General features: G+C 37.7%; 1 protein-coding gene across 1 annotated transcript in view; it reads right to left on the reverse strand.

Moving 5' to 3' along the window:
• LOC125874890 (uncharacterized) overlaps nucleotides 1–12522 on the reverse strand; it is a 942258-nt gene that overhangs the window by 319316 nt on the left and 610420 nt on the right. The window lies entirely within an intron of this gene.

Consider the following 12522-nt stretch of genomic DNA (forward strand, 5'->3'; position numbering starts at 1 on the left):
GGATTTGAATTTTGGGTTTAGAGTTTAGAATTTATTGGTAAGAGTTTTGGATTTAAGGTTTCAATTTTAGGGTTTAGGGTTTACGATTTTAAATTTATGGTTTAGGTTTTAGGGTTTTCGGTTTTGGGTTTTGGGTTTAGTGTTTAGAGTTTATGGTTAAGGGTTTAGGGTTTAAATCTTAGGGTTTAGTGTTTAGGTTTTAGGGTTTACGATTTTAAATTTATGGTTTAGGTTTTAGGGTTTTGGGTTTTGGGTTTTGGGTTTAGAGTTTAGAGTTTATGGTTAAGGGTTTAGGGTTTATGGCTTAGGGTTTAAATTTTAGGGTTTAGGTTTTAGGGTTTATGGTTTAAAGTTTAGAGTTTATGGTTAACGATTTAAATATTAGGGTTTAGGTTTTAGGGTTGTGGTATTAGGATTTAGGATTTTGGATTAAGGATTTGGGGTATATGTTTTATAGTTTAGGGTTAAGGGTTTTGGGTTTTGGGTTTAAAGTTTATAGTTAATGGTTTAGGGTTTATGGGTTAGGGTTTAAATTTTATGGCTTAGGGTTTTAGGGTTTTAGGTTTAGGGTTTTGAGTTGAAGGTTGAGGGAGTAGGGTTTAGATTTTGGGGTTAAGGTTTTGGTTTAGGGTTAGGGTTTAGGTTTTTGTATTTTAGGCTTAGGGTTTAGATTTTAATATTTAGGGTTTAGGGTTTCTGGTTAGAGTTTGGATTTAGGTTTTAGGGTTTAGGCTTTATGGTTAGGATTTAGTGTTAAAGGTTTAAGGTTTCAGTTTTAGAGTTTAGGGTTTCAGTTCTTGGTTTTAAGTTTAGGGTTTAGGGGTTAGGGTTTAGGATTTAGTGTTTAGGATTTAGGGTTTAGGGTTTAGGCTTTAAAGTTTAGGATTTAGTGTTTATAGTTAGGGTTTAGGGTTTATGGTTTATGGTTTAATGTTTACGATTTAAGGCTTAGAGTTTAGGGTTTAGGGTTTAAGGTAAGGGTTTAGTGTTAAGATTTAGAAATTTTATTTTAGGGTTTATGGTGTAGGGTTTAGGGCATAGGGTATAGAGTTTATGATTTAGTGTTTAGGGTTTAAGGTTTAGGGTTTAGAGTTTGGATTTAGAATTTAGGCTTTAGGGTTTAGGCTTTTGCCTTTACGCTTTAAGGTTTAGGGTCTTGGGTTTAGGGTTTAGGGTATACAATCTTAAATTTAGGGTTTAAGGTTGAAGGGCTAGGGTTTTGGCTTTAGGTTTAAGATTAGAGTTTGTCTTTAGGGTTTAGGGATTAGGGTTTAGGGTTTAGGGTTTAGAGTTTAGGATTTAGGGTTTATGGTTTAGGGTTTAGAGTTTGAAGTTAGGGTTTTGGGTTTTGGGTTAAAGGTTGAGGGTTTAGGTTGTAGGGTTTAGGGTTTAGGGTTTATGGTTTACGGTTTTAGTTTTAGGGTTTAGGGTTTAGGGTATATGGTTTGGGTTTTAGGGTTTAGAGTTTAAGGTTTAGTGTTTATGGTTTATGTTTTAGGGTTTATTATTTAGGGTTTAGTGTTTATGGTTTAAGTTTAGGGTTTAGGCTTTAGGGTTTAGGGTTTAGGGTTTAGGGTTTAGGGTTTATGGTTTATGGTTCATGGTTTAGGGTTTATGGTTTAGGGTTCATGGTTAAGAGTTTAGGTTTTATTGTTTTGTGGTTTAGGGTTTTAAATCTAGGGTTTAGGTTTTAGGGTTTTGGGTTTAATGTGTAGGGTTTAGTGTTTAGGGTTTAATGTTTTGAGTTAGGGTTTATGGATTAGGGTTTATGGTTTAATAATTTGGGTTTAGAGTTTAGGATTTAGGGTTTAATGTTTTGAGTTAGGGTTTAGGGTTTAGGGTTTATGGTTTAAATATTTGGGTTTAGAGTTTAGGATTTAGGGTTTAGGGTTTAGAGTTTGGATTCAGGGTTTAGTAATTAAGTTTTGGGTTAGGTGTTAGGCTTTAGGATTTAGGGTTTAAGGTTTAACGTTAAGAGTTTATGATTTAGGGTTTAAGGTTTAAGGTTTAGGATTTAGTCTTTAGGGTTTATAATTTGAATTTAGGGTTTATGAATTAGGTTTAGGGTTAGGGTTTAGGGTTTAGGGTTTAGGTTTTTTTTATGGGTTTATGGATTTAGGATTTAGTATTTATGGTTTAGGATATAGGGGTAAGGGTTAAGTGTTTAGGGTTTAAGGTATAGGGTTAAGGGTTTAGAGTTTAGAGTTAAGTGTGTTAAGGTTTAGGGTTTAGGGTTTAGGGTTAGGGTTTATGATTTAGGTTTAGGGTTTAGGTATTAGGGTTTAGGTTTTATGATTTACGTTTTAGGGTTTAGGGTTTTTTGTTAAGGGTTTAGGGTTTAGTGTTTTGGATTTAGGGTTTATGTTTTAGGGTTTGGGTTTTATGGTTTAGGGTTTAAGGTTTAAGGTTTAGGGTTGGGGTATAGGGTTTAAGGTATACTGTTTTGAGTTTAGAGTTTAGGGTTTAGGGTTTAGGGTTTAGAGTTTGTGGTTTAGGGTTTAGTGTTTAGGTTTGGGGTTTAGAGTTTTGGGTCTTGGGTTAAAGGTTTAGGGTCTTGGGTTTAGGGTTTAGAGTTCTAGGCTTAGGTTTTGGATTTAGGGTTTAGGGTTTAGGGTTAGGGTTTAGGATTGATGGTTTAGGGTTTAGGTTTTGGGTTTAGGGTTTAGGGTTAGGGTTTAAGGTTTATATTTAAGGTTTAGGGGTTAGGGTTTTGTTTTTGGGTTTAGTATTTAAGGTTTTGGGTTTAGAGTTTAGGGTTTAGGGTTGAGGGTTTTGTGTTAGAATTTATAGATTTGATTTTACGGTTTAGTGTGTAGGGTTTAGTGTTTAGGTTTTTGGGTTTAGGGTTTAGAGTTTAGGTTTTAGTGTTTAGGTTTTAGGGTTTAGGGTTTAGAGTTTCGATTTAGAGTTTAGACTTCAGGATTTTTACTCTTTTGCCTTTAGGCTTTAGGGTCTTAGGTTAGGGTGTACAGTCTAGAGTTTAGGCTGAAGGGTTGAAAGGTTTAGTTTTAAGGTAAGAGTTTGTATTTAAGGTTTAGAGATTAGGGGTTAGGGTTTAGGATTTAGGGTTTAGGGTTTAGGGTTTAAGTTGAGGGTTTAGGTTTTAGGGTTTAGGGTTTAAGGTTTAGGGTTTGGGGTTTAGGGTTTGGGGTTTAAGGTTTAGGGTTTAGGGTATATGGTTTAGGTTTTAGGGTTTAGAGTTTAGGGTTTAGGGTTTTGGGTTTATTAATTAGGGTTTAGGGTTTATGGTTAAGGGTTTAGAGTTTATGGTTTATTATTTAGGGTTTAGGGTTTATGGTTAATGGTTTAGGGCTTTGGGTTTATGTTTTATAGTTTAGGGTTTTAAATCTAGGGTTTAGGTTTTAGAGTTTAAGGTTTATTGTTTAGGGTTTAATGTTTTGAGTTAGGGTTTAGTGTTTAGGGTTTAGAGTTTAATGTTTAAGGATTAGGGTTTAGAGTTTAGTATTTAGGGCTTAGGGTTTAGAGTTTTGATTCATGATTTAGGGTTTAAGGTTTAACATTTAGATTTATGATTTAGTGTTTAGGGTTTAGGATTTAGGGTTAGGGTTTAGGTTTTTGGGTTTAGAATTTGAATTTAGGGTTCAGGAATTAGGTTTAGGATTATGGTTTTGGTTTTAGGATCTAGGAGTTGAATTTAGGGTTTAGGGATTTGGTTGATGGTTACGGTTTATGGTTTAGGTTTAGGGCTAGGGTTTAGGATTTATGGTTTATGGTTTAGGGTTTAGGGTTTAGGGTTTAGATTTTAGGGTTTAGGAATTATGGTTTAGGGTATATATTTAAGGTTTAGGGGTTAGGGTTTAGGGTTTAAGGTTTACGGTTTAGGGTTTAGGGTTTAGATTTTAGATTTAGGGTATAGGGTTTAGTGTTTAGTGTTTAGAATTTATGGTTTAGGGTATAAGGTTAGGGTATAGGGTTTAGGGTTGAAATGACCCAAAAGTTTCTTAAAAATGTGGTTCGAAAGTTACCGGAAATTTGTTTAGCTATATCAAAAAAATCCATTTCGTTTTTCAAAAATCCGACTTCATATTCTTGTTTAGGGGGTCAAATTGAGTGGGAAATGGGTCTAACCCAAATTTTAGAGCAACTGTATCAAAATCCGAAATTTCCAAGTGAAGCCTTTTTGGAGGGTCTACTTTGGAGGGTCATATCTCCTAGAACACAAATAATTGGGTGGACCATAACATATCCATGGAAATACCTTTGAGTTAGTTACCTAACGCACTTCGTTTCACCTCATTCGGAGTTCGGACGAAGAAGTTATGCCCATTTTCGTAAAATCTGTCCGACAGGAAATGCAATTTCCAGTGAGCGTTTTTACTGTTCACCCGCCTCATTTTTTTCTAAGTGTTGGACCATTTTTCCAAAGGGCATATGTTATTTCCTATATACCATTAGTTCAATTCCCATCTCTAAAACATTTTGCAAAACACCTCTCCCATACTTAGACACATTTTCTCTCAAGTTCTCTCAAGAACCCTAATCCAAAACCTTCCTCAAGATTGAAGAGACTCTTGCTCCAAGTTCCAAGCTTCCATTGAAGACACTCTCAAGACCTTCATAAGAACTCAAGGTATGTGGTGTTGAACTCATGGGTCCTTCCACCCATAGTGCCTAGACTCTATTCTACTCACTAATTCATGGTTTAAGTTAAGATTCATAAATTAGTCTTGTTCTTTGTAATAATTTCCTGCACATTGAATTTTAAACATGAAAAGTGATTGTTTTGAGCATGTTGTGACTCTAGAACTTGAATCTAAATTTGGAATGGATGTGGAGATTTTCATGTGGTATTGTGGGTGTTAAAAGGTGTTGTTGTAGGTTGTTCACTGGTTTGGCTGCATAATTACTACCCTATTTTCCATGCTCTTTGATTCCATTACATGCCTTCAAGGTGTTTGACAAAATGTCCAACTATGGAGAATTGATGAATCGATGCTTTAAAGCTTGAGTTATGAGATGTATGGCAATCCAGAGATGTGTTGATGACAAACTAAGCTTGTGTATATGTTCATTCCATACGTGAGATTGCATTAGAGCCTAATGGGAATTTCCTATATAAAGTGTTGCATGACCATGCCCGGTCCGGGGGAAAAGAACCGGACAACCATGTGAGAGGTTTATATCTCACCACCTAGGATGCTTGGGGTGTGACCAACATCAACCATGTGAGAGGTTTATATCTCACCACCTAGGATGCTTGGGGTGTGACCAACATCAACCATGTGAGGGGTTTATACCTTGCCACCAGGGTGTCCGGGTGTGAACGGCATCCCCCATCCTAAGTTGGGGTTATAGATTGGTTGGATCATGCATACACATATGATATCTACTATTAGTATAGATTTACTTAAACATGTTTTGACTTCACTTTGATCATGCATCCTCATATTGTTATTCATAATGCCTATGAAACTATTTCTTGTATTTCGATTGTGTCCTTGTCTATTGTTGTGTTGCACCCCGCATACTTAGTACATTCCAAGTACTAACGCATATTTTGCCTACATGATGTCACCATGTAGGGACCGGAGCTACTCTTGATCCTTCTCTCCATTCACGTGGCTAGTACGGTGCTTATCCGAGTTTGTTGGTGAGTCCTCAATGATTCGAGGGCTATGTTATGTTTCCTACTCCTATGTTTTGAGACTTTAGCTTGCAATTGTATTTTGACTATGAGGGGAGCCGGTAGTATGTCATGGCCCCCGTCCTATCTATGTATGTAGAGGTGTGTGGTGGACAAATATTTTGTAAATGAGTTTGACTCTTGTTCTATGATGTCATTTTGAAATGGTTTGCCCTTAGTCCCTATTTCCCGTTAATTAATGTTGATTGTACTTCCGCGACCGATGAAGTGTGATGACAAGTTTGAGAGGCTTGTTTGGGGTTCCTTCGGGTTCCTCATTCGCCATGTCATGTCTAGGCCGTAGGCTTGGGTCGTGACACTATGATGGTTCAGTAGTCGACCTACCTAAAAGGTTAGTCAACTCATCCTCTTACAAAAAAAGGTGAACCAAGAATCCAAGCATCTAAGAGAGGACTCCTCTTAATACAAGGAATCTAGGAATCGTAAATAAGGGAGACTCTCCCCTTACATCAACAAAAAATTAACTTCTAAACCTATTCAAATGAGCTATAAAATTTTAACCCATAGCTAAGTTGAAAAGGCTATATCAATACTCAGGGTGGTTCTTTAATCCTCTTGATTTTCCTTCTCCTGAAACTTGCCATCTCAACCATGTCTAGTTGGTAATATGCTCTTGCTTCGCTTGGTAATTGTTGACTAATAAAATATATTTGTGGACTTGTGATTTTGTGACTTTGCTTTGATAGGGAGTCAACAACACAGTTGGCTTCTCTGAAGGTATGTTGGGATCTAAAGTTGTTAGTCTGCCTGATAAGGTCTTGAAGCTATTGCACCTGTGTGTTGACACTCCATGGACGCTTAGCTTTGAGTGTGATCCAGTCCACCAGTAGCTGCGAGCCCACTTCCAAAATGACTCTCTTATATCCTAGTTGAAGTAATCAGGTCATGCCAAATATGGCTGCTCCAATTTCAGCTTGGTTGTTAGTACCTTCCCCTAATGGATCAACGAAGGCTAGTAACAGTTCTCCACCTTGATCCCTTATTATGCCTCCTGCTCCACTTCTGCCTGAGTTGTTTAATGCACTGCCGTCCGTATTAATTTTGACCCATTGCTCTGGAGGTTTTATCCTTTTAACTAGAGTTATTTTGGTCTCATGGATAGATTTCCCCCAAACTGAAATAAATCCTTCCAGTTGGAAGGCCATTTAATATGAGGGAAAGTTGTAGTCATGGGTTTGTAGTTGTCTTTGTAGATTGCGTATTTGACTCTACTAACGTTGGACGACTTGCCTCCATACTTTCTAGAACATCGATTCTTCCATAAGTTCCAACAAATGAATATCGGTGTAGCTTGTAGCAACAACCTATGTGTTTCATTATTGTACTTGGCTGACCACCATTACAAGATGAGTTGGGGGAGGGTGCTCTGATCTATGTTGATTACCGCAGTTTTGGCAAAACTTTTCCACACATATGTTGCAAATTGTCCGTTGTTGAAAGTGTGTTCTATAGTATCTAGACCTGGCCTGTTATAACAACAAAAACAATTTGCTGGCTCAATGCCAAAGTTGGTTAGTTTATCGTTAGTAGGAAGTTTACCACGTAAAATTCTCCACAAAAGAAATGAAGTTTTAAAAGAGATACTATTATGCCAATTGAATGAGTTGAACATGGTCTTGGTCCTCTTCTCCCTAATATCATTCCATGCAGATGAACAACTGAAGTTTCCATCTTTGTTTGGTTTCCAGATTGCTTGGTCTGGGAGGTCCTGCTGGATGTAGAGTTCTGTGGAGAGGATGTTGGCCAGTTGAATGCTAGGTGCCTGTTGAATGAGCATGTTCCAGTTCCATTGTCCTTCAAGCCAAAATTCTGCCACAGTGATATTGTTGAATCTATGACTCTCATAAGATAAATGAGCCAGAGGTCCAATACCAAGCCAATTGTCCCACCAAAAGGAACTATTGCCAGACTTGAGCTTCCATTGAATGTGGTTTTCAACTTTGTGTTTGTTGTGCATAAGATGTTTCCAGGTCAAGGACTCTCCTGTATCCCATTTCTTGCTAATTGGATTAGACCTTTGACAGTATTTAGCTTGCAAAAATCTTCCCAAAGGGTATGCTTGGATCTAAAAATCCACCATTGTTTATATTGAAAGGCAATGTATACATCCTTGAGGTTCCTCATACCAACAGCCCCATCATCATAAGGAAAGCTTAAGTTTTTCCAAGAGGCCCAATGGTATTTTTTCCTTTCATTCCTCCATCCCCAGAAAAAATCAGCCATGATGCTTTGTATCTGCTTGAGGACAGTAACTGGAGGAGTTACTGCTGATAGGAGGTGAATAGATAGAGAATGCAACACATGTTTGACCAATATTGCTCTACCACCATGTTAGAAATGATTTTACTAGTGAAGTTGCTTAGACTGATAGGCCTGAATTCAGTGAGTTTAGTAGGATTGTTCACCTTAGGGAGAAGCACAATACAAGAATGGGAAAAACATTTGGGAATCATTTGACCACAAAAGATTGCTTGAATGACACCAAGGAGGTCATGCTTGATAATAGGCCAGCATTTCTGAAAAAAATACCCATTCATCCCATCCGGACCAGCTGCAGAATAAGGATTCATAGAGAACACCACTTCTTTCACTTTTGCCATAGTAGGGATGGTAGTGAAACTATCATTTTGTTCCTGATTGACCATCCTAGGAATACAATCCAAGGCCCCCTCATTGATAAATTTATTGCCCCTGTAAAGATATTCTGGAAATGATCACAGGCAGCCTTAGCAATAGTATCATCTCCCTGCAACCACTCCCCATCATCTCTAATAAGATTGTGAATAAACAATCTTCTTCTTCTCCCTCTTATCAGGGAATGGAAGTACTTAGAGTTGGCATCACCTTCCTTGAACCACTGAAATTGGGTTTTCTATTTCTAAATGGAATCCTCCAACTTCAAGAACTTGATATATTCTGCATTAAGCTCATGAAGGGTTGTCCTGTTGGTATCCTTCTGATCATGAATGAGGTTCTCCTCAGCCATTCTAATATTTTCCTCATACTCCCTGATTTTACCAAAAATATTACCAAATTCTTTCTTGGACCAAGACAAAGGGTGTTGGACAACCTTTTCAATTTCTAGTGAAAGTTCTACATGTTGTTACCCTCTATAATCCTTTCCCAGCAATTTTTAACAATGTCAAGGAAGTTAGTTTGGTCAGCCTAACAATTAAGGAATTTAAAGTATTTGATGTGTTCCTCTTCTTTTGCATTCTGCTCCATCAGTAGAGGACAATGATCAGACCCTAAACAAGGCAGGTGAGTGATAGTAGTTTGGGGCATCTTTTCCAACCAAACATCATTAACTAAGGCTCTGTCTAGCCTTTTCCAAATTCTATGTTTTAACCTTCAATTCCAAACCAAATACTTCAAATTTTAAAACCCATTTTGTCTTCTTCAAGCTTCTTCAAGTCTTCAATGATGGATTCTTCAACAAGCCTCCAAACTCCTTCCAATTGGGCCCAAGACTGAAATAGGGTTGCAGAACACTATTTCAACCTTAGAAACTCAAATAAGACTCAAATCTAAGAAACCCATTTCAGCAAATTCACAAAAAAAAATGAAAATGAACAAAATTTTTATAGTAACAAAACCCCAATACTAAATTCGTGGGAACGAAGCTAGGCTTGGCTCTAATACCAAATGATATGATTCTCACAAGAGAAACGATGATAAACAATGGAAAATCAAAAGACAGACAATAAAGATAGACATGTCACAAACAAGAGGAAACAAAAAGCAACCAAAGGGTATAATAAACCCAATGACCTCGATTCATTGATCCAATTATAGCAGCTAACTCTTACGATGACCTCAAGGGAATCGATATCCCAAGCAACCAACGTTTCTAACAAAAGGAAACAAAAGCTTAACCATGTTCTCAACACTCATACATGAGATTTTAGTTTTCAACATTCAAAATAATCTAAGTCTAAAATGAACCCTAGCTAGATATTTATACGTTTTAGATAAAAGGGCCCAAAAGTGACCCAGAATGACAATGGGCAAACTGGGTCGCGTCGCCAAGTGAGTTTGGTGATGTGTCGACTTGGTTGGGGAGCTTCTCTCCGTAATCTTCAGCCATGGTCACGTTCTGGAGAATTAGGCGAGATGGGACCATCGCCTAAGCCTTTCAGCGATGCGCTAAGTGGGCCCTACTCGCCAATAGTGCCTTCTTCTGCAAGCTTCAAGGCATGAAAGTCCTTGCTTGTCAGCAACCCCATCTCCAGCACCTACATCTTCATAAATAACCATTGCATCCTTTGAAGGTCTTGAGCTTGGCTTCTAGTAAATGGCCATGATGAAATCTGTACTGCATCAAGTTTCACCTATTTATTTTACAGGTCGTCACAATGGTTTCAGGTTTCAGGTTTAGGGTTTAGGTTTTAAGATTTAGGGTTTAGGGTTTAGAGTTTAGGGTTTAGGGCTTAAGGCCAAGGGTTTAGGTTTAGGGTTTAGGGTCTAGTGTTTAGGTTTTAGGGTTTAAGGTTTAGGGTTTAGCATTTAAGGTTTATGGTTAAGGTTTTAGGGTTTATGGTTTAGGGTCTAGTGTTTAGGCTTAAGGGTTTAGCGTTTAGGGTTTAGGGTTTAGGTTTTAGGGTTTAAGGTTTAGGGTTTAGGTTTAGATTTTAGGGTTTAAGGTTTAGGGTTTAGGGTTTAGGGTTTAAGGTTTATTGTTTAGATTTAGGGTTTAGGGTTTAGCGTTTAGGTTTTAGGGTTTAGGGTTTAGAGGTTAGGGTTAATGGTTAGGGGTTAAGGGATTAGCGTTTAGGTTTTAAGGTTTAGGGTTAAGGGTTTTGGGTTTTGGGTTTAGGGTTTAGAGTTTATGCCTTATTGTTTAGGGTTTTGGGTATATTGTTAAGGGTTTAGGGTTTAGGATTTAGGGTTTTGGGTTATAGGTTTTGGGTTTATGCTCTAAGGGTTTGGGTATAGGGTTTACAGTTTAGGGTTCAGGGGTTAGAATTTAGGGTTTTGGGATGTAGGTTTACGGTTTATGGTTTAGGGGTTAGGGTTTAGGGTTTAGTGTTTAGGATTTATGGTATAAGGTTTTAGGTTTTGGTTTAGGGTTTAGTCGTTAACGTTTAAGATTTAGGGTTTACGGTTAGGAATTAGGGTTTAGGGTTTAGGGTTTATGGTTAAGGGTTTGGGGTATAGGGTTTAGCTTTAAGATTTTGGGTTTTCCGTTTAGGATTTAGGGTTTGGGTTTATAGTTTAAGATTTAGGATTTAGGGTTTAGAGATTAAGGTTTAGGGTTTAGGGTTTAAGGTTTAGGATTTAGGGTTTAGGGTTTAGGGTTGGGTTTCGGGTTTTGGGTTTAGGATTTAGGGTTATGATTTTAGGGTTTAAGATTTATGGCTTAGGATTTAGGGTTTAGAGTTTAGGATTTAGGGTTTATGGTTTAGGGTTTTGAGTTTGGATTTAGGGTTTAGGGTTTTTGGTTTTGGGTTTAGGTTTATTTTTTTATTTCTTAACGACTCTTCGGGGTGTCAGGAGGTTAGAAACACCCCCTAGCCTTAGCATAGATAAAAATAGAATAAGTACAAGGAGGGGTACATAAACCTTACCTCCGATCTTATGGTGGGTCATGAGTCGACCCTCCTACTAGGGATAGTCAACTTATTCCCATACTAAATGAGGAAACCTAGACACTAAGTACCTAAAAGAGAGGACTCTTCTCGATACAATGAATCTAGGAAACATAAATAAGGGAGACTCTCCCCTTAGAATAGCAAAAGGATAAAAACTATACCTATTCAAAAGAGCTATCATATTAAACCATAGCTAGGTTGAAAAAGGAGTACCCATACTCAGGGGGGTTATTTGATTTTCTTGATTTTCCTTTTCCTGAAACTTGCCATCTCAAGCATGTCTAGTTGGTAGTAGGCTCTTGCTTTCTTTGGTAATTGTTGATTGCCGTAATATGAGGACTTGTGATCTTGTGACTTTGTTTTGATAGGAAATCAGCAACAAAATTGGCTTTTCTGAAGGTATGTTTGCAAGAAAAATTGTGGGCCTGTCTGATGAGTTCTTGGAGCTGTTGTACCTGTGTGTTAACACTCCATGGAGGTTTAGCTTTGAGCATTATCTAGTCCACTAGTAGCTGCGAGTCCACTTTTGAAATGACATTCCTGTAACCTAGCGGAAGTATCCAGTTAATGCCAAATATAGCTGCTCCTTTTTCAGCTTGGTTGTTAGTTCCTTCTCCCAATGGGGTAGCAAACGTTAAGACCATTTCGCCATTGTGTTCCCTGATAATACCTCCTGCACCTATTCTTTCGGGATTACTTAAAGCACTACCATATGTATTTAATTTAACCCATTGATCAGGAGGTCTTTTCCAAGACACCAAAAGCACCTTGGTATCATGAAAACAATTATATGCCTGCTTGATCAAGACTTTCCATTTCGAAGACCATTTGATGTATGGGAAATTAGTATCCATAAGCTTGTAATTGTCTTTGTAGACTACATACTTAACCTAGAGGCATTGGATTGTTTTCCTTCATATTTCCTAGCACACCTGTTTTTCATATATTCCACCAAATGAATATAGGAGTAGCAGGAAGAATTACCTTGTGGGCTTCATTGTTGTACTTGGTCGACCATTATCTCATGATTAGATGAGTAAGAGGGGTGTGATCAGTATTGATCCCAGCTTGCACAACAAAATACCTCCATATGTGTGTTGCAAACTGGCCAGTGTTGAAGATGTGATCATTAGTGTCCCAACCTGGTCAGTCACAGCAATAGCAGGTTGCCGGATCATTGCCAAAGCTAGTAATTTTCTCATTAGTAGGTAGCTTACCTTTTAAAGCCCTCCACAACAAAAAAAAGCATTTAAAAGGGATGTTTTT

Source organism: Solanum stenotomum, chromosome 8 (genome assembly GCF_019186545.1).
Source record: "Solanum stenotomum isolate F172 chromosome 8, ASM1918654v1, whole genome shotgun sequence".
Lineage (NCBI taxonomy): Eukaryota > Viridiplantae > Streptophyta > Magnoliopsida > Solanales > Solanaceae > Solanum > Solanum stenotomum.